General features: G+C 40.8%; 1 long non-coding RNA gene across 2 annotated transcripts in view; it reads right to left on the bottom strand.

Annotated features, from left to right (window-relative positions):
• LOC110535596 overlaps nucleotides 1-21,942 on the bottom strand; it is a 45,739-nt gene extending 23,797 nt beyond the window's left edge. Inside the window, exons 1-4 of one of the 2 annotated variants that reach the window (XR_002475279.2) lie at nucleotides 21,725-21,942; nucleotides 21,006-21,085; nucleotides 18,821-18,896; nucleotides 2,839-5,393 (exon numbers count right to left, since the gene is read on the bottom strand). This is a non-coding gene — a long non-coding RNA (uncharacterized LOC110535596). The remainder of the gene's footprint in view (nucleotides 1-2,838; nucleotides 5,394-18,820; nucleotides 18,897-21,005; nucleotides 21,086-21,724) is intronic. The other variant, XR_002475280.2, reaches the window with a different exon arrangement.
• Between the last annotated feature and the right edge of the window lie 572 nt (nucleotides 21,943-22,514).

The raw sequence follows: 22,514 nt of genomic DNA, 5'->3' as shown, positions 1-22,514 counted from the left end.
CATAGTGGTTTTACTTGAGAACTGTACTAGAGTTATAATGCATGATACAATACATTGAGCTTTCGTAGGTAACATTTTAAGAGCTAGCTATCCAAAGAAAACATCATTGGTTACCATTGTGATGAATGGTTAGTTAACTGAAAGAGTGAGCAACTTCTGTACGAACATACACATGGGCCTTAAAATGTTTTCTTTAAAAAATCTATTTTTTAAAGGAGAATAGAAGTCATCGCTTTGAAAGTTCACAGGACTTTTCAAAAGTTCACTGCCAACGGGCAGTTAGGTGGCAGAGAGATAGAGAAAGAGAGCGAGAATAAGAAAAAAGAACAGAAAAGTATTAATGCCCCTTGTCTACCTCTTCTACAAAGGAACCCATCCTGCTATGCCCTCCCCCTCCCCTACTGTGACATTTAACCATAGTTTCTAAATGCTTCCTATAGCCCGAGTGGAATCTGCTCCGAGGTGCCCGGGCTTTGTGGCGGAAACATAATTAAAACTGGTGAAAGATGTAAAAGGTGGAGAACGGGGATGACATCAGGCCAATTTCACACTAGGCACTCGAATGGCCAGGCCCAAGCCAGGACCCTTGCCATGCAACACAGATCAAAGCCCACTGTCACCGCACCACTGCAAAAAGAAGGCAAAAGGGCACCTAACTGTGCTAATCCCCAGGACAAATATATTTTAATCTTGTTAGAATACAAGTTAATGCCAGAGCTCAGTGACTGGACTTTGTGGAGAGAACCCGAGTGGACAGATGAACCTCTTACCTTTCTAAATTAGGTACTTCTGTCTGGCACTGCTTGACCATAGTCAGGTCCAACTTGGATAACCACCACAATGCATTATCAAGCTACACACGCGCGCGCGCACACACACACAGAACTGGGTCCGTTTTCATTAAGAACAATGATGAGACAAACAGCAACTCCAGCAGTTGTGTCAGTGACCCTGTCTGAATCCCCACCAGGGCACCTAACATGCAAAGGAAATGAGTATTTTGTGGTGCAGTTTGTTCCCTCTGGTATTGAGCCCTTCTCTCTCTCAATAGCACCTTGGTAACCCTTGATCTCTCATGTATGAGACTCAGGGCACTGGGGCCTGCAGAAGTTGACTGGGCAGACAATGAGAAGCGGATGCATTCTAAGAAGACACACAGAAGACAACTCTCATTTCACACACTGCGTTTGAGTGACCCCTTGAAAAAAGAGGCACGGGATCATTTTCATCGTAATGCTAGATGTTTTTAGGGACTTTCCCACTTCCATTAGGCTGTTATAATTATGTAGGATATACAATGTCCTTTTCTGTTGTAGGTCACCCTACCCATCCTCTCACCTAGGAGGCATTTTTTTCTTAACATTTTTTTTTAAAGAATCTACAAACTTGTTGAAAATACTTCCTGGACTAAACTAGCCAATTAAATAATGTTGCTGATTGATTGATGCATACCAAATATAATTCATTTCAATTTATGGATGATTTGATTCATTCGCAAAAAAAACTAAAGTAACACCATGCTACGATATTGTTGGCGATTAATTAAAAAAGTAGGGATCAGAGAAAATGGTCTCAAATTATCTATGCAGATTTCTATTCTAAAACTGAATTCCCTGAACTGACAAGAACTGAAGTGAAATTGACTTAAGCTCTGGCAAAAGTTCATACGATAATATGAATGTGAAAAAGACCATTCATAACATGAATTCATGGTAGAGCATCACTTCAGCGGATTTTACAAATTTGAAGTTTGGCTGATGGTGTAACATTGCATGAAAATAATCAATCATCAAGTAGTTCTGATGGTTACATTTTCGAATTGACAGGGTTGTGGTATATTGCAGTAACTCAACTTCATGAAATATGACTTATATTCAGATTCACTCAAACTCCAACTCAATCAACTCTAAGGCATAACATCAATAAAGCATTAGCTCCAATTCCTCTCAATTCCTTCATTTTCATGAACAAACACTTTTCTTAAAATGCCGAAAGTGAATTCTAAGTCCACATATGACATAACGGCCCACATCAAAACTTCCTGTTAAATGTTTATAAAGGCTGCAGTGAAATACAATAGCAGTGTAGGGGATTTCTTTTTAAATTTAATGTCAAGGTTTCTAGAATAGAATAGCACATTCACATTTCACTTACATTACAGATTAGGAACTGAAGAGTATGAAAGGATGTTCATTCCACTGTACGATTTTTCATTACACCTCAGACATGTCTAAACCTAATAGTCTATAATTTGGAATTGACCAATGAACCTCAATTGTGATTAGTACAGACTGACTGGGTCATGGTGCAGTTTTCAACACAGTGGAAATCTAAACGTTGAACTCGGCAACACGACAACAGTTCCCAAACTTTTTTTGCTGTGAATTCCAGACATTCAATATTTTTTTCAGGACCCCACAAGCAACATTCCCTAGTAAGAATTGGTCGCGGGCACGTGAGCGGGTCTGACCCACCATTTTGGGAACACTGACTGAAACATCATGCAAATCATAGACATTGGAAATGGGAGTCAGCACATGATTTTTTTTCTATACTGTACTGTCATGAGCAATCTCTCATATGGCCAAGCCGTGGAATAAGCAACGAGAGAGGTTTAGGATTCTCATAGTCCATACCATATTAACATCCTTCATTTTAACCCTGACCATTGTAATTTTTCTTATTTTTCTATACCCCCAAAAACCAGAATTTGTCTAACATTTTTGGCTGGATGCAGACATCCACATCCATAATATCTGTCCTTTGTAATATGTATCCGTGTTGCCGGGAGAAACAAAGGCAGCCAGACAGGCAGGGCCAAGGGTACATCCTACTCACCTCAGGCCCCCTTTGCTGTGTAGGGACCATGCTGTCAATCACTCTCTATGGTTACGCATCATGGGCAACAGAGACACAGTGAGAGAGCCGCCGCTACATCACACCAAAAACATCAGTGCAGAAACCCGTCCTCAGCATGACATCTTCTTCGTGGTGCACACCACAGCCATCCTCCTCTCACACGGAACAACAACAAAAAAGACACAAATATACATTGTGAACCAATGAGATTACCTTATTTACCAGGGTTGCCTAATTTGACCACTGTTTTGTATGACCCAATCTGTTTTTTTCTTATGTATTGTGCGTAGATAGGATGGCAAAGCGCTGTATACCGCATCACAACGATTCATTTATCAGGAAAAGTACACAATTGGGGTTTATCGACAGATTGTAAAGAATGATCTCTGAATTAGGCTACATTCAAAGTTGCTGGGGCAGAAGCAAACAGATAAGAGTACTGCAAATGGGGTTTGTTATCGTATTCTGTAAAACAACATTCGGCATCAATGGCATATAATCACCACAATAAACCAAAATTCTAATATATTCACCCATTTGACCCAAATGTAAGGGTTACCATGTTTCAGACCCCACAATGCCCTTCCTATGCCACAAAAACAGATTCTATTTCTGAGTACAGTACAATTCTGGAAGAACAAATGACGCAGTGTTCTATGGTGACGCGAAGCATCATTGGAGACATGATACTGCAGAAAAACAGCGCAGCCGTGTTACGCAAGAGGAAAAAGATATGATTATGCAACTAAATCCCTGTTTGCCCTTTTACTGTGTACATTGACTGGTAGATGAAGCATAGATCACCATAAATACTTCTCTATGCTCAGTAGAGGAGCTGGTGAAATTGGGTATTAGAACTTGGCTCCATCTCTCATTTGATAACTGCTGATAACAAAAAAACATATCAATGCACACAGATAAGCCTCACTGCATGATGTACCGTTTACTGTATCCCATTGAGCAAAACTGGTTTTAAATACCTAATTTCAACCAGTTTTGCCCACTGTTCCTAGTTACTTAGTTAATTGCTAGACAAATGCAACAACTGCCACTGTAAAGACCTTTTTGCAAATAACACTACTCGCCAATTCAGATCCTTATACTTCTAGTGTGTGGTCTGCCACACATTAGCATGGCGAATTGACATCAATTCTATCACTGACAATCTCTGAATGGCTTGCACTGTCGACCATTCCTGTGGCTACAGTCACAGAGAAAATGGTGGTAGGCTAGGCTACCCATCATCTGTATTAGTAGCACCTTCTACCTGTGCTGTCCTATGCAATAATTATTTCCCTAAGCACACACTCATATAATAACTCGCCCTCGTACATCACTGTGTTTGAACAGTTTAATAAAACCACCTAAAGACGTATAGAGAGCCCCTAAGCTCGGTGTGGTGAACGGAAAAGGTTATGGTTCAGTGGAGTGTACCACAGCAGCCACATAGGAGTGGTGAGCGCATCACTCTCTTGTCTCACCCACTGCATGCTGCCATTTTACTGCTGAGTGGCAGACGTGAGGGCGGGGTGGCAGCGGCGGCCATGATGGAAGAATCACTACAACCAGTGGTCCACAGGAACAACAACCACCGTTTCCTGCAGCTGGATGTGTGCTAGTGAATAGGCACTGGTCATCCCAAACTAAAAATAAAATAACGGTTCGATGTGTGTCCCGTGTGATTCAGTTGGTAGAGCATGGCGCTTGCAACGCCAGGGTTTTGGGTTCGATTCCCACCGGGGAACCAGTACTGTAATTCACTCTGGATAAGAGAGTATATGAAATTACTAAAATGTACTAACAATACAATGAGTTTTCCTTCTTGGATATTGGAAAAATGTGAATAGTAGGCCTAAATACGCAAGTGCCGCAGATTTCTTTATTTTTTTTATCAAGGAACAACAGAAGTAGACAAACTACGTAGACACGTTTTATTGACCATTTATTAACAGTTCTATTATACATTGAATCAATAAATATATTGTAATAACTTAATTATTTGACAAGATTTGATAAATTCTGTTGTCATAGATTCAAGTGGGTGGCTAAACTGTTAGAACTGACAACAAACCAAATGGATATCTCTTGAGATGATACAGCAATTTATGTCCCTCAATATAAGAATAGAAGGTGCCTTGCAATATTCCATACAAGCTATAGTTACACTGCTTTTCAGAGTCAATTTGCACAAAAACAATGCAATGCCTTTGATTCTATTAAGAAGCTTTGTTTAAGCTTTTTTTATTTTTTATTTTTTACATTCTATTACCCTGTATTACTTAGTACATAAAATGTTTGAAAAACTTCACAAATTACTCAAATACTAGAATAAAATATGTTGGCTTATTTTACACATAACCAAAATAATGCATTTATCTCAAAAATATTTCAAAGGTTACTTACTGAAAACTTTACGAAATTTGATGTCCCAACTGTAAAATACTGTAAATCCAGAAGAAATGCTCCCATGTAGATCATCTGCTATGCTGGGTCAATCATGCTTCCACAAACATCCCCAAGTGAGCAGGTATAATCTGCTAACAAACAAATGAAATAAAGAAATGTGTTTGATTGTCAGAGCAGTTAGCGCAGTTAGCCCTTCAATGTTATGTAGCAGTACTTGCTCAGACTTATACAAAATTAAATAAATAAAGACAAATAAAATGAAACTTCAGGAAAACTTTTGTCAATGCATTCAAGCTAGTGAGCCCTTTCAGAAGACTGTGTATTATGTGGATCACCCCCCCCCCCCCCCCAACCAAAAAAACCCATCCCTTTAGATGACCAGTAACTATTAACCAACTACATTTAAGGTCAGAGTTCATAATTTCCCCTTGGCAACACCACAGCAACATGTGACAGTGTCTAGACAGGTCATGATGCCCCACCACCACAGGCCAATCCCACTGGCTCTTTCCGGAAGAAGGTGTCAGCAGCAGCCAAGTACAGGGTAAAAGAGGGCAGGTCGGATCAGTGCCCTCCACCCTCCACTGATCAAAGCTGACGCTCCTCCGTGCCATAGACCTGGTCAAAGGGGGCAGGGTCGGCCGATGAACTCTGCGTTTCTGTAATCTGGACGTGTCCAGACCCAATTGTCTCCTTTCACAGTCCAGAATGGACCCTTCCGGTGCCACTGATTACATTAGGGAGGAGAGGCTCTTTTCACAGGGGCAGTCCACACAAAAGGGGAGCTTCCGTGCCCCTCCACCATCTGGTCCCCAAAATAAGAGAAAAGGTCCCTGGAAGAGAATAAGCCTGGCGTGCCGCGCCTCCCTTTAATTAAAGGGATCCTATTTGAATAGATTGGATGGCTGGACAGATAAGCAAACATACAGTAAAGCCTCACACATTCAGCCCAGAGATTGTGACCCAATCTGCATCTACAAATAAAGCCAGTGTGGGCTATAACCATGTTGAAGGATTTATGCAAATATGGATTTTAGCTGCATAACCGCAGAAAACAACAACAATCTAAATGTGGTTATTGAGCACCATTCTTAAGCCATCTGTTAATAGCCACACATTTTAATTCATAATTCATCAGGGGGAAAAAATGTATTACTTTGAATTGACAAATGGTGTAGAAAGGAGAGAGTTAATGTCAAAATTATCTATAGTTGATCTGAAGGTGATAGTAACATGTTCATCAAAGCTCCTACCTCAGCAATGACAGGCCCATGTCTTTTCTTTGCCAGTGTGAGGGATTTGAAGGGCATCTCTCCAGACATGGTACAATGCGAGAACAAGAGGATCCAACCGGCCAGCCATCCTTAAAGAGAGGAGGCCCCTCAATACCTGATCCATTGTATTCCTACTGGAGGAACGGACAGCCATATTTGAAAAGACACGGGACAGAAACTGGTCTCTATATCTATCGTTACAGAGGCAGAAAATTCTTGCAGGTTGCAATTATCTCAAGAGAACTCATCAAATGTTGTTGTCCATAACTAGAAAGAAAACAAATCCAGCCATTGAGGGACATTTTAGAAAACATGCCAATTACATAACTATCATCAGGCATCTACAGGCATCATGATAAGATTATACACCAGCAATATTTAGACAATGATTTTTTACATGGTTCAAATAACCCTCCAGGTAGAACTGAGCGTGTGCCGAACAATAAGACTTTGAATCCCTGATAATCAGTTCATCCTGAACTGTAATCACTTTTAATGACTAGTTTCTCTGAAAATTATACTTTAAAGCCAAATGGCATTGTGATATTTCATCTCGATTGTGTGTGTGTGTGTGTGTCTGTCTGCAGGGTGTGTCTGTCTGTCTGCGGGGTAAGGGTGGGGTCTACAGATGGATGTCTGAGACTGACTCAGTTCACTTCGACTGTTTTGGGACAACTTGGGGGAGCGTGGCATGAAGAGGGCAGGTGTCTGCAGTCAAATGGAGTATATAAGCACAGTCCCACTCCATAGTACTTTGGCTTCGTAATTAGCGTTTGTTCCATATGAATGTTTTCCGAGCAACATATTATGTTATCGAGTCTTATGGTTCCCCATTACTTCTGGTAACAAACAAACTGAAAACAACTTCCAATCCTACAGAGACCTGCGAATGGCGTTCCAGGGAGGGACTCGAGACACCGTGTGAAACGAACAAGAACAGACACGACACCTGGCATTTCTCAGCCAAAGTGTGCTGTTGCACACTGCTGAGCACACTGCTGAAACAGCCTGCTTAATTGTGCTAGTTGAAGGAGACTTGCAGAAATGTCAGTCTAATCTCCCCTTTTGTTTTCCCCAACAACATTTAAGAAACCTGGGGCTTTATTGGCGAAACACATCTGAAAACTGCTTTTCTTTTTGTTACACAATTTCTGATAAAAGTCACTCATAAAAACAGTGATAAAAGCTTTCTAGTTGAAATATGCTAAACTTCATTGTAGCCTGGTGTAATGCGAGTTGCCCATGCATAACGGCTACCCAAAAACATAGCTTGCGGTTTCCTTGGCATCACTGTTTGTCCACAGTCCTGAAGTTAATGAAAGTGCCCAAAGTCTTTAACAATGAGCGCACTGAAGAAAAAAAACATGCAAAATGCTTAAAGGGGGAGGGAGTAAAGCTACTAGATAGATGTTTCTGAAAATCTTTGAAATGGCGAAGCAAACAAACTCCACATTAGACTCATCAAACTGCAGTATTCTACTGATATGAGCTTACACTATATTTTTTTCCTGGTTGATAAACCAGACTTCTTTGTAATATGCACAAGACTTGACGTGAACATAAACCCATCTTTAATTGTGCCCCTTGATTTGAGATGACAGTCACCCAAATATACTGCTCAGTCACAAATGTCATGGAACACTGCATGTTCACCACCGGACATTTGCATACTGTATGTGACACAAAATGTTATTGTACAGTAAGATCCCGTTTAATATGGATAATTCCATGAAAATAATATTCGCTGTATATTCATGTTTGAGGTTATGATTGTTTGACAAATGAGGGCCTATGTAACTGTGAATATAATATGGGATTCATGCTTCCCCCATTTTTAAGTGATTCCTCAAAATCCAGCCAAAGACATCAACTCATTAAAAACTTTGTTTAAAGGGGAAGTTCAGTATTTTACAACTGGATGTTAAATGATTCATCACCATGAAAGTAGTCTACTGGCCAGGAGAAACTGTAATCCACGGTTCGGTTCGCTAAATAGCCTCTAGAAACTTCAGCAAACTTTAGCCACCGCTAGCTAACAATCAATGGAAGTGATAGGGGCAACGGAGCAGTGTATTTTTGAACTGGAAAGTAATTAGCCCACAGTTTACAGCTGTACAACCGTCCTTAAAATGGTGTTGTAGATGAAAGAGGTCAAGTCAAAACAAACGTTACCATTGAGGTCAATGAGGGATCCTGAAGGTCACGGTTGTAAGCCCTACTAAGAGCCTCAGATGACACAAACTGAACACAGCACTTTGTAAATGTCAATTTTTTTTAAAACAGCCGGGTTTTAAGCACACAAACATGAAAAATATCAATTTCACATTTGGTTTAGCGCTTTCACACTTTGTGTCACCGACACTGACGTTGGGCTGCGGAAGACAAAACAGCTCCTGGATAAGGATTGCGTTATTGCCTATCAATTAGGATCAAATGGGGATTAACCCACATGGCTGGTGGGGTGAGGTGGGGTGGGGGCAAGCGCACCATCCCTGAATACCAGGGGTCACACCTCTGACTTCATTAGGCCTGACCTTTCCACACCATTGTGTGACAGGAGGAAAGACATGGTGCAGTCTGCATTTCTCCTTTTCTCATTTTTACTTCTGTGGAGACAAACATATGAAACAGGCCGAAGGCATGATAGCTCACACTCAGTGAGATATGAAATGTACCCTAAAGGTCTCCTGACTGACATGGATTTTCACGGTTTGCAGTAGGTGAGTATTTACCCTCCAACCCCCCACCCTCCCTGTACAAGAAATTATTTCTTCCACCTTTGAGAGAGGTGAGCTTTACTAATTAGTCATGGTAGCTATGAGGAACCGCGGGGTAGACTGGTTCTAACTCCACTGCCTGGGCATCTTAATTCATGAAAGGTCACAGCGCTGAAGGAGAGAGAGTGCAGGTATTCCAGGTGAACAGAATGAGCCTCTAATCAAGGAAAAACGCTAGCACACCCTCGGGACGAAAACTGCCATGCGCACGAGGAAGCGTGCAGGGAGGAATGGTCGATATCTTAACTATGCAGGTGATACGCTAGGCTATGTATTTCATTTCCTTTAGGGAGATTGTCATGAGCTCTCAATTAACTCAGCTGACTAATGGTCAGTCAAGAAGTACAGGTAGTACAAGAAGCGCTCAACCAAATGTGTACTAAGATAAATGAGAAAGAGAGACGAGAGAGAGGAATAAACAGTCCATTTCATTATTCTGCCAACTGACAACTCCAGATATGAATACACTTCTCTAATGTCCCTCTTTTATTAAACACCTTCCATTTTTCCTCTGAATAAAGCAACAATAACGGGTTAGCATGGAAGCCACCCCTGCCCATCTATACCATTGGTCAATTCATCCCAAGAATACTAGAGAAAATAAGTAACCAGGGCAGCAGCATGGCATGAATGTGTAATACTGTATCTTACGATGAAAGCGGTACATAATAGGAAAGGAAAATGTGTTTAACATGAGATGCCATCCCTGGACAAAAGTTTCTAGCCACGGTTCAATCTGGACGACCTTATGGAGAAAACACATGATTTCACGTGAAATGTTAACATGTTTTGCAAAAGTAATGATATTTCACGTGATCACAATCTTTCACATGTGAAATCATGTTTTTTTAACACTTCACGTGACATGCAAACAAGAATGAGTCGTGTAGGATGTCTCCGGAATGTCACGCACTCGCAGTGTTCTCAGCTTACATATTTTACACACGATTATGTTGTGTACATTGATTATTAATCATTATTATTCAACATGTTCCTCAGCAGGGATTTGATCTCACAACCTCTTGGGTCACGGCATTCTGATCTTCCTGCTACGCCACCATGTCAATGTGTCAATAGCTGATTTCACCTGTATTCTTCTGAATTCAAATGAAATCTCAGCTTCTTTTTTTTTTTAAATACACTCAAGAAAAACTATTATATTAATCATGGTGATTCAGGAATAACATTAAAACAGAATAATGTGTCCCACCAACATTAGACAACTATACAGAAAACCCTGAAATTGCTGAAATAAGTCAATTAAATCAATGATGAGAGAATAGTCAGATTACATGATAACTAAAATAGCAGTGCAGAGGGAACCTACATTTTTATATATATTTTGGGGGTATTTTCCACCATTTTTCTCCTCAAATTCGATCTTGTCTCATCACTGCAACTCCCCAACGGGCTTGAGAGGCGAAGGTCGAGTCAAGCATCCTCCGAAACATGACCCACCAAACCGCACCTCTTAACACCCATCCGCTTAACCCGGAAGCCAGCCACACCAATGTGTCAGAGGAAACACTGTTCAACTGATGACCGAGGTCAGCCTGCAGGCGGTCAGCCTGCAGGCACCCAACCTGCCACAAGGCTCTGTAGTGACGCCTCTAGCGATGCGATGCAGTGCCTTAGACCGCTGTGCCACTCGGGAGGCCCCCAGAGGGAACTCTTTTGCTAAATGCAGAGATTTATTATAGCTAATGACATTGTAGGGGCCTTCTGAAAACGTTACATACTCTTTGGCCCAGCAGAAAGATCAGGTCACCCCAAATCCAGAGGTTGTGATTTCAAATCCCAGGTTGGGTCATATTGAAAAGTCTGCACTAAGTGATCACGTCAAATGGAATCAGATTGATTCAAGATGTTTACAGTATTTTAGCTGAACAGTGTAACACTTTCATCAAAACCACAATAGCATTTCATTTCTTCCCTTACAAAAACAAACACGTGAAATATCAAATCAAATTGTATTTGTCACATGCGCCAAATACAACAGGTGTAGTAGACCTTACAGTGAAATGCTTACTTACAAGCCCTTAATCAACAATGCAGTTTTAAGAAAATACCCCCCAAAAATGTGCGGGGACACCAGTGTTGAGGTAATTGAGGTAATATGTACATGTAGGTAGTTATTTAAGTGACTATGCATACATAATAACAGAGAGTAGCATCGGGGGGGGGGGGGGGGGGGGGGGGTCTTATGGCTTGGGGGTAGAAGCTATTTAGGAGCCTCTTGGACCTAGACTTGGTGCTCTGGTACCACTTGCCTATGTGGTAGCAGAGAGAAGAGTCTATGACTAGGGTGGCTGGAGTCTATGACAAATTTTAGGGCCTTCCTGACACCGCCTGGTCCTGGATGGCCCCGGTGATGTACTGGGCCGTACACACTACCCTCTGTAGTGCCCTGTGGTCAGAGGCCGAGCAGTTGCCATACCAGGCAGTGATGTAACCCGTCAGGATGGTTTTGATGGTGCAGCTGTAGAACCTTTTGAGGATCTGAGGACCCATGCCAAATCTTTTGGCAAAATAGGTTTTGTTGTGCCCTCTTCACGACTGTCTTGGTGTGCTTGGACAATTTTAGTTTATTGGTGATGTGGATGCCAAGGAACTTGAAGCTCTCAACCTGCTCCCCGTCGATGGGAATGGGGGCGTGCGCAGTCCTCCTTTTCCTGTAGTCCACAATCATCTCCTTTGTTTTGATCATGTTGAGGGAGAGGTTGTTGTCCTTGCACCACATGGTCAGGTCTCTGACCCCCTCCCTATAGGCTGTCTGATCGTTGTCGGTGATCAGGCCTACCACTGTTGTGTCATCAGCAAACTTAATGATGGTGTTGGAGTCGTGCCTGGCCACGAGTGGTCATGAGTGAACAGGGAGTACAGGAGGGGAATGAGCACGCACCCCTGAGGGGCCCAATGTGTTGAGGATCAGCATGGTGGATGTGTTGTTACCTACCCTAACCACCTGGGGGAGGCCCGTCAGGAAGTCCAGGATCCAGTTGCAGAGAGAGGTGTTTAGTCCCAGGGTCCTTAGCTTAATGTTGAGCTTTGAGGGCACTATGGTGTTGAACGCAGAGCTGTAGTCAATGAATAGCATTCTCACATAGGTGTTCCTTTTGTCCAGGTGTGAAAGGGCAGTGTGGAGTGCAATAGAGATTGCATCATCTGTGGATCTGTTGGGGCGGTATGCAAATTGGAGTGGGTCTAGGGTTTCTGGGAAAATGGTGTTGATGTGAGCCATGACCAGCCTTTCAAAGCATTTCATGGCTACAGACGTGAGTGCTACGGGTAGGTAGTCATTTAGGCAGGTTACTTTAGTGTTCTTGGGCACAGAGACTATTGTGGTCTGCTTGAAACATGTTGGTATTATAGACTCAGACAGAGAGAGGTTGAAAATGTCAGTGAAGACACTTGCCAGTTGGTCAGCTCATGTTCGGAGTACACGTCCTGGTAATCTGTCTGGCCCTGCGGCCTTGAGAATGTTGACCTGTTTAAAGGTCTTACTCACATCGGCTGCGTAGAGCGTGATCACACAGTCATCTGGAACAGCTGATGCTCTCATGCAGGTTTCAGTGTTATTTAGCTCGTCTGGTAGGCTTGTGTCACTGGACAGCCCTCGGCTGTGCTTCCCTTTGTAGTCTGTAATAGTTTACTGGCCCTGCCACATCAGCTGAGCATCGGAGCCGGTGTAGAACGATTCAATCTTAGTCCTGTATTGACGCTTTGCTTGTTTGATGGTTTGTCGGAGGGCATAGAGGGATTTCTTATAAGCTTCCGGGTTAGAGTCCCGCTCCTTGAAAGCGGCAGCTCTACCCTGCTCATTGCGAATGTTTACTGTAATCCATGGCGTCTGGTTGGGGTATGTATATACGGTCACTGTGGGAATGACGTCCTCAATGCACTTATTGATAAAGCCAGTGACTAATGTGGTGTACTCCTCAATGCCATCGGAAGAAATATATTCCAGTCTGTACTAGCAAAACAGTTCTGTAGTTTAGCATCTGCTTCACCTGAACACTTTTTTATAGACCGAGTCACTGGTATTTCCTGCTTTAATTTTTGCTTGTAAGCAGGAATCAGGGGGATAGAGTTATGGTCAGATTTTCCAAATGGAGGGCAAGGGAGAGCTTTGTATGCTTCTCTGTGTGTGGAGTAAAGGTGGTCTTGATTTTTTTTTCCCTCTGGTTGCACATTTAACATGCTGATAGATATTAGGTAAAACTGATTTAAGTTTCCCTGCATTAAAGTCCCCGGCCACTAGGAGCGCCGCTTCAGGATGAGCGTTTTCCTGTTTGCTTATGGCGGTATACAGCTCATTGAGTGCGGTTTTAGTGCCAGCATTGGTCTGTGGTGGTATGTAGACAGCTACGAAAAATACAGATGAAAACTCTCTGTGCACCAGCTGTTGTTTACATACATGCTTAGGCCCCCGCCCCATGTCTTATCAGAGGCTGCTGTTCTGTCCTGCTGATGGAGTGTATAACCCGGTGTATGTTCTTAATGTCGTCATTCAGCCATCCCATACAAGGCACCCTGATCTCCTTCCGCGAAACCATTTCCTTCTCCAGCGAATAACGGGAATGTGGGCCTAGTCGGGTGTCTGTATCACATCCCTCCCGTCCGACTCATTGAAGAAGAACTCTTCGTCCAGTTTGAGGTGAGCAATCACATTTCTGATGTCCAGAAGCTCTTTTCGGTCTTAAGAGACTGTAGCAGTAACATTATGTACAAAACAAGTTACGAACAACACACACACAAAAACAATAGCATCGTTGGTTAAGAGCCGAAAGAGCCCTCCAGTGCCCTTCCGGCGCCATGTTGCATTTTCACATGTGAATTAGACATGTGAAAATCGAATCTGCACTTTCACTTAAAAAAATATTCAAATGTTATCATGTGTAGTTTCATTGCATCACATCACATTAACTTCTCATAAAATCACGTGATCATTTGAAATTAACGTGTTATTTTCTATAAGGGCAGTCTTCAAGGCTAGAGGTTGCAGTCAGAAGTCAGACGTTGCTCACCCACCCCTACCTCTTTTTCAGAAGTGTTATGGAGAGTTTTATAGACGAGTAAACCCCATGTAAAAGGCAGTGGCTGAAGGATTTGCAGTCAAATGAAAACAGGGGAAATTGCTGGAGCTGTCATTGTTACGCAGCTGGGTGGAAAAGAACATGCTGTGTATGCACATCCTAAAACCAGCAGCTGCATCTAGAACGGTGGAACATGGGAAATCACTTAGCATTCAGACTGAGCGCCGCAGTCAATATCTGAAACAAACCATTCACTTGGTTACCATTCAAAATAAACAGCTTCCAGACAAAAACCAAGTAGTCCACTTGACATGCTCACAGAGCCATTCACCTACTTTATGTTCAAAACTTTACATCCATTAGTACACCCTTTGAATAAACGGCTTCCGCAATGGTTCTTTGGCTGTTCCCATAGGAGAACCCTTTTTGTTTCCAAGGTAAAAACGTTTTTTGGTTCCAGGTAGAACCATTTTGGATTCCCTCTGTGGAAAGGGTCCTACAGTACATGGAACCCAAAATGGTTCTACCTGGAAACAAATGGGTTCTACTCTGGAACCAACAACGGTTGTTGAAAGGGTTCTCCTATGGGGACACCCGAAGAACCATTTTAGGTCCTAGGTAGCACCTTCTAAGAGTGTAATCTGATGTTTACTCCAGGTTTTCATTGGCACTGATATTTTTTGTCCAGCTAATCTTTCCTGTTTGAAGATCCCTTTGTTTGTGAGGAGAAAGCCAATCCTCGTCAAGGGAGGCTTTAAGGCTGAGAAGTTCGCACAGGATCCTGGCACACACATACCAGACTTGAAAGGATGACTAGCATGAAATGTGTACTGTACTGTGCAAACATGATACAGCATAATTACAATGTCTTCATTACAATGTCCGAAGAAACATTGAGTAACAAAGTGTGCTAGATATCAAGACTTTAAAAATGGATAGTTCACTCAAATGGCAAAAATACATATAGGATTCCTTACCATGTGAGCAGTCTATGGACAAGACCACAATCCTTACTTTGGTTTTGTTTACCTGACCAGTGTCTCCAAATGCTTACTTTTTAGCACCCCCCACCAAATAAAGTAATTATCCCTGATATTAGTATTTTTTGCATTTCATGTCATCTTAATTATAGTAACTATTGAGCTACGCAATACATTGTAGACAGGTTGGGATGATTTGGACATGAAACACAAACAAATGCTAATATAAGGTCAGGGGACATGTCTCGTCTTCATACCCATAGCCCTATATGGATAGCCCTTGAGACAACAGTAAAGACAAAGTTACTGTTCTTGTACTTAATGAAAATCTCCATGGATTAGAGCATCTGCTAAATAGTAGCTAGATTGTTATCTTTAACTACAAAACCCATTTTCTTCTATCGAAACAAACACACTTTCGACCATCGCAGGTGCCTAGAAGGTAATACTCATGTTTGTTTTTTTATACACAGCCAACCTTGTCATAAATTACTTAGAACCTGAGAGTATTCATAATAATAAGATTATCACAAAATAAAGTATTTAAACAGAATTAACTATGAACTAAGCAGCCTTTATTCTATGTACTATGTGTGTACGGTACAAAAAAATATATATTTTCACAAATTTTACTAAAGCTCAGTCATGCAGTGCCTTGTTAAAAACTTTGGGAGATCTTCATGTTTCTGGTTGTTATGTAATACTTCAGCCACAACCATCAATGTGAAATGATCTCTAATGCCTGCTGGGTCATTACCAAATAGAACATGTAGATTAATCTAATCCAATGTGTTCCAAACGCCAATGTACCCCAGAAATCTCACTGCAGAAAACTCAGCTCAACTGTGTTGGGCTTTGCTTTGTCTCAGCCTGAAGGTCAAGAAGTTTGAGAGAACAGTGAAAATCCAGGACTATAGTGCAGACAACCTGACAGTAAGCTAAAGCTTGATTCTCCTACTCCACCAGCCCTCAAAGCTCCCCCAACACCCCTCTCCACACCACAACACAAACCCAAAGTCCTCTTTCTCTCTTTCTACCTTTGTGACGAGGGAGTAGCATGGCAGCTCAACGCGTCACTGGCAGACATTATTGTGTTATTTGGTATAGAAACACAGTTCGGCCTACACAAAAGTTTTTTAAAGTTTATTTTTTATTTTTTACAGTAGACCAAGACCAGCATTCAGAGAGTTAAAGTTAGAGGCACCAGTCATCTATGCCCCACAATTCAAAAGATTAAGTCACTCGTCATACGTGGAGTTTGTAGCTACAGTTTTTACTATATGGGAACATGTTAAATACTTTCAACCAGACTATACACAGGACAAAGAGAGACATTTTAATGTAAGGGCATTTATAGTTTATGAGTATTTTTTTCCTCACTTACAGAGGATACGTTTTTTTAAAGACCTGATAATTCATTGATTGTTCAAAAGTATCTTGACAAATAGTATATAGAAAACGTATTACAAGTGAATATGAATTCAAGCAATTTAAAAATAACATGGGCAAGTATAAAACATCAAATATTATTCCAAAACCTAATCAACTCGAAGGCCAACGCCATATAGTCTTATCGGTTTAAAAGTTTAGTTACAAATGTCCACTTCAAGGGGTGAGTTTTTTTGTTAATTCATTCCTCATGTAACATCCATTCTATTATAGTATAATAATTGATTGAAACATTAGTTGAAAGTACCTTTATTGCAAAAGAATATTCATAATATACCCATATATACCGTTTGAGTTTTGCAGTAATGATGGGTGTACAATTGCAAAAAATATTTCAATGGGTTACACAAAATGAACGCTAAAATATACAATAGTAGACCTCAAACCATGTACAGTACAAAATGGTTTTGTAACCTTTGTTTAAAAACCAGCCAAATAACAACGTGAAATTGCAAAAACAAACAACAAAAATACAAGACATTAAATTGTCACGTAACGTCATTCTATCATATTTTACAATAATCAGTCAATATTATACAATGTGGTATGTATCCTTATTTGTGTAAATCTAATTCGATTGCAATTCTTCAAGTTCACAAAAAAGTGAATAATATATTTGTTTGCAAATCTACGATTTTATTTGGTATTTTTTATATGTATTATATAAGCATAATCTGATAATTTTTGACACTAAAGATAACACGACTTGGTACTTTTTGAAATTAGGTCATATATAGGCCTACATATTTCCCACTATCTGTATTTATCAAGGTTACGTTTTTATTTTAGGACAAAACAACAGATAACCAGTTCAAATTAACCTGAAAACTGAAAACAATATATATTTTTTTATATTGTGAAATGTTTTTATTTTACATAAACATTTATTTTATATATATTTTTTTTTAAAGTATCATAGGACATGTTGGATCGCGGTCAAATGTAAAACAATATACAGTCTCTGCTGAGGACAGTCAACTATTTTATTTTATTTGACAAACGGATATTGTCATATGATTTTTTTTTAATGCAGATTGACGGGAAACCGTATTTTAGTACAAATCGCCCTGATTCCTATACGTGCTGCATTTTCAGTTAGCCTGTTCCAGTAGCTACACTGGAGCGCAAAATCTTTCCTCTTCGCTAGCATAAAATGGAGGCTGCTGGCCTTGAGATTTCAACAGCTAAGACCAGCAAAGAGTACAGCTGTGCAAAGACTCATGATCTTGTGCAGCCATGGGGGACGAGGAAAGTGGGCCCATATTCTGGCTGACTGCCAGGAGACCCCTTAAAATACAGCAAAGGCCTTGAGCCTTGATTCAAAAATATGCCAGACCAATGTCAAAGGAAACGCCCTGTTTCCAGAGTGCAGCGTCATTACGTGGTCAGATTAGGAAGAACAACCAGCCATTTAGAAAGCAGCATTGGCTGGTGTCGCTGTTGTGTGGTGCACTGCTCAAAGATGAAATGACCGAACTTAACCTAAAGTAATATATTGTATGAGCACAGAGATACCCCAAGACATGTTCAGATAAAATATCAAACGGCTTTACATGAAAGATGAACCACCATTCTCTCTGGGAAGTTCCATGATGCTAGACCATAAATCGTGACTTCGGCCACTAGAGTGAGGCAAGCAAAAGGGAACCAATAGCAGAGTAGTAAAATTATTCTGAGCGAAACGGCAGTATTTTTTCCCAGCTAAAAGCCTCCGGTGAAAAGTTATCTGACTTCAGATCCACATTTTTTAAATTATCTTATGAAGAGATCAAGAATCTGAGTTTATTAGAAAAGATTGCTGAAAATGGACTGCAGTGCTGAGTGCAATGTGCCATTTCTCAGCGTCATATCAGATTTGACGATGCAAGCTACTACTCATTTTCTGTTAATATTAGTCCATGCAGCAAACTCATGTTCCCCCAAGGCAATAACACTTTCTCTCTGTACCCAAAACTTTACAGCATTCCTAGCATTTCTCTTCTCTCCTTGCAACATGCTCAAATGTGCTTTAGCGAAAAACAGGTCAACAAGAATCTTACCATCATCCCTGGAAAAGTGTCATCACTACAGACATGGGGGGGTTATCGACGGGGCTCAAGGTGTCATAAGGGCCCCCTGTAAACAAAGACAACAAACATCTAAATATGCTGCTAACATGAAAAACAAAATAATAATCCAGGCTTGATATAGGATTAAGGACAGAGCCTGTTTTAAGTGCCACTGACATGTTCTTAAGCATTATAACTGCATAATGTACCGGTCTGCTTTCAGTAAAGTGCAACCGGAAAAAATGAAAACAATTTGAGAGTCATAATTGAATAAATATATATGTGTGTGTGTGTGTGTGTGTGTGTGTGTGTGTGTTTGTTGAAGAGCATGGCAGGGATTTCCCAAAGGAGGCCTATTTTATTGCATTGTCATCGTACACAAATAGTATGGTTTTGAATTTAAACCAGCTCCGCTGGACCGCCATGAACATGCTTGCAGACAGACTAATAACACCATCGGCACGATTTGCTATTTTTTCCCCCTCTCTAATTGGAATTGGAATATCGTACATGTCAACCATTACAGGTCAGGTTAGGGACACACCTGAAAAGATCAAAGGAGCTGGCATGTTTAAGCGTGGCTGCACACTTCCCAAGTTAGGCTACATTGAAAACAATCTAAAACCTTTCAAAAACCATTAAGGAGTATGATGAGGGCTCAGTGAGGACAAGGTCTGACAGCAGATACACAAAGCAAGCTTTAACAGGTGATAATTAAGTGATCTGTCCAGGCCGGTCAGTGATAAGAGTCACAGATAAACATCACAGAGCCACCGAGCGGAAATAACATGTACTGTCAGACTGCACCCAGAGGGCCGTTGAACAGCACCCAAAGTGCTCTTGCATCTATCAGCATCTCTCTGATTAGGCCTGTCTGAAGAAGAGCTCTAGTGGCCCACCACCGCACATCATTAACTAGACATTAGAACTCATTCTGATCATTTGGGGTTTTTGTACAGTTTTTACTGTATTAAATGCAGGCTATGAAATCTTGTGTCCATTAAGCACATTTGGCACGTCAAAGAGTCTGCATCGAAGACTTGTCTATCACTTGCATTAGTTATGTCAAACCATAATGACATGAGTCCTTTTGAGCCATGAGGAAAATTGTGATGGGTGTGCCGGTGAGATCTCAATGTTACAGGCTGCCCAGCTCATTTTCTGAACTCTTTCACTCCCTTCTACTGTGACGACGAGAGGCATGAGACTGAATAATATGGATATTTTGGCTGAAACAAAACCAGACACTGAGATAATTCATATCATATGCATATCAAAAACAGGGGCGATGTGGGAAAAATATTGGATAACAATGCCCAGAAAAAATTGTTTACTTAACACATAAACAAAAAGCAGTTTTGGTGCAATGAAAGCTCACTTTAGATTTAGCAGTACCAAATAAATGAATTATTTCTCTGATCTAACGCGGATAACCACACTGTGTGTTATACTAGTCTGTCCAAGATTTGTCTCATCACATTCATCAACTACCCAAAGAATCAATAGGCGATGGGACATAACAATGCTTTGAGACTTCTACAGCCGCCATCTTGCCCTGTCAGACCAGACTAGTGCCTTCATACAACTACAAGACAAAGCAAAGGTGTCTATTTCACATGTAAAGATTCATCTCTGACTGAGGCAACAAACAAAAAAAGGATAGAGAACCTTTGTATCTAAAGACAATTTCTTAGAAGTTAATTGTATGTGTAATGGAAAAATTTGCCATGTAAACGTTTCAGGATACACCATTTATTTTGTGTCTTATACAACCATTTTGAATGGCTTCTCTTCAACAAAAATGCAAGTAATTTTAGTGTCCTATGCCAAATCCAATGAATGACCAGTAATCAACCACCTTTGTGAGGTGCAGTAGACTAAAAAACTAATAAACCTACTGCCTGAGACTTATGACGTTTTGGTACATCTTCAGGGCCACATGGCCCTCCCTACCTGAAGTAACAACTTGTTACCTATATACCTTGACTGTGTGAATAAAGAAAAGTCCTAACTGTTACTCATGTTTTGACACAGTTCCAACTTCCAATCCATGACTAAGATCTCTTTGAGCAATAGATATCATTTACTTTTTTGGGTTAGGCGCTATCCTGCCTTACCTAAACAGGTAGACGCCATTTTTACCATACCTCTTATTTACTTTTCAACCAGAACCAACCTTTCAAATAATTGTTCCATTGAAATGCCACGTTACGCTTAAACTTCAGCTGATAGGCTTCTTTGAACCGAAGATCATACCTGCGGGGGAAGAACACACTAGAAAACAAATATACCTACGTGTAAACTATTTTTCTACGTGCCACAACGGCTCTTGTGGTCATATACACACGCTCAGTGAAGCTACACTAAATTAATTTAAAGTTGTAAATGTTTCGTCATCCAAAAAACAACAAATGTTTAATATGCTAGTTTGCCGTAACATTAGGGTATATCACACCGATAACATTTTCAAAAAAGCTATCATCGTCCTCTGAAGATGCTCAACAGGTACGCGCGCCACTCTCGTGAGGTGCTCAAAGGGTTATTTAAGAATAACGGTATTCACGAGAGCAAAGATGCGTTGACTGCGCACATTCACAAAGCAGGCTACAGGACGGAGAATGAGGGATAGATAGGCTACATATTCCCAAAAGCAACAATTGCGTATGTCTGTACAGAGCATCATTCACATCACACAACGCACGCAGCGTTATACCAACGAATTAACAGCAATGACGTCAATTTAGCAGCATGTAATGTTGGTTACTTTTATGTTACAATAACGAATTACCAATCTTTATCATAATAACATATATAAAAAAATTCAACAGCAATGAATAACAGCATTTAGTAAGGCTTATATAAAATAATATCGCGATCTACAGACGGTAGTCTTACCTGTGCATAATGAATTGTCTGGTGATAAACATTGAAAAAACTTTCAAAGCATGAGCTTAAATATTGATTTGCATTGCGTCGTAATCGCTAGCATTGTTGAGTGACTGTAAATTCCCATTTCGAATTCATGAGTTCTTATCAATTTACATAGCTAGAGCCTTAACTCCCTCTCCAATTTTATCAGTTTCAGACAGACTCCAGACAGTCTCAGAGCAGTTACGTTCCAGTCTGTGTTGCGCGTTCACGACCCGCGAAAAAATCAGCAACATTTCAGAATGACAGCCAGGGAGCCAATGGGATTGTGAATCTGAACCTGGCATCCAATGACAAAAGGCCATAGTGGAAATCCTGGTACCCGCGTGTTGGGGGTGAAAATTAATCAATAGTCTGGGAATTTGAAAATAGCATGAATGTGAAAACTGCCAAAGCACTTACCCCATCTTTTGTTAAATAAAGTGTCTTGTAGATTTGTCAATGTAGTGCACCTATACAGAATGAATCCACAACTGTTAGGTTTATGTAGGTGTAATGCAAATGTTATATGCAATAATTCAGCCAGCACAGACCAATTTTTCTCAAAACAGTTGTGAATTCTGTAACATACTTTCACACACAGCTTATCATATATTGACAAACCCAATAGAGTGTGTCGCGGAACATCCTGACCCTGACATATTGATTCGTTTTTGTGTTAGTAGAAGCTGTTTGGCTACTAACAGTTGCCTGATGCTGTGATGGTTTTGTGATATGTGTGGCCCAATGTGTAAGTAATATCTATTCAAAGTCACAG

The sequence above is a fragment of the Oncorhynchus mykiss genome, chromosome 11, assembly GCF_013265735.2.
Source record: "Oncorhynchus mykiss isolate Arlee chromosome 11, USDA_OmykA_1.1, whole genome shotgun sequence".
Taxonomy (NCBI): domain Eukaryota; kingdom Metazoa; phylum Chordata; class Actinopteri; order Salmoniformes; family Salmonidae; genus Oncorhynchus; species Oncorhynchus mykiss.
Note: the sequence above shows the minus strand (reverse complement) of the source record. Positions and strands in the feature narration are given on the sequence as shown.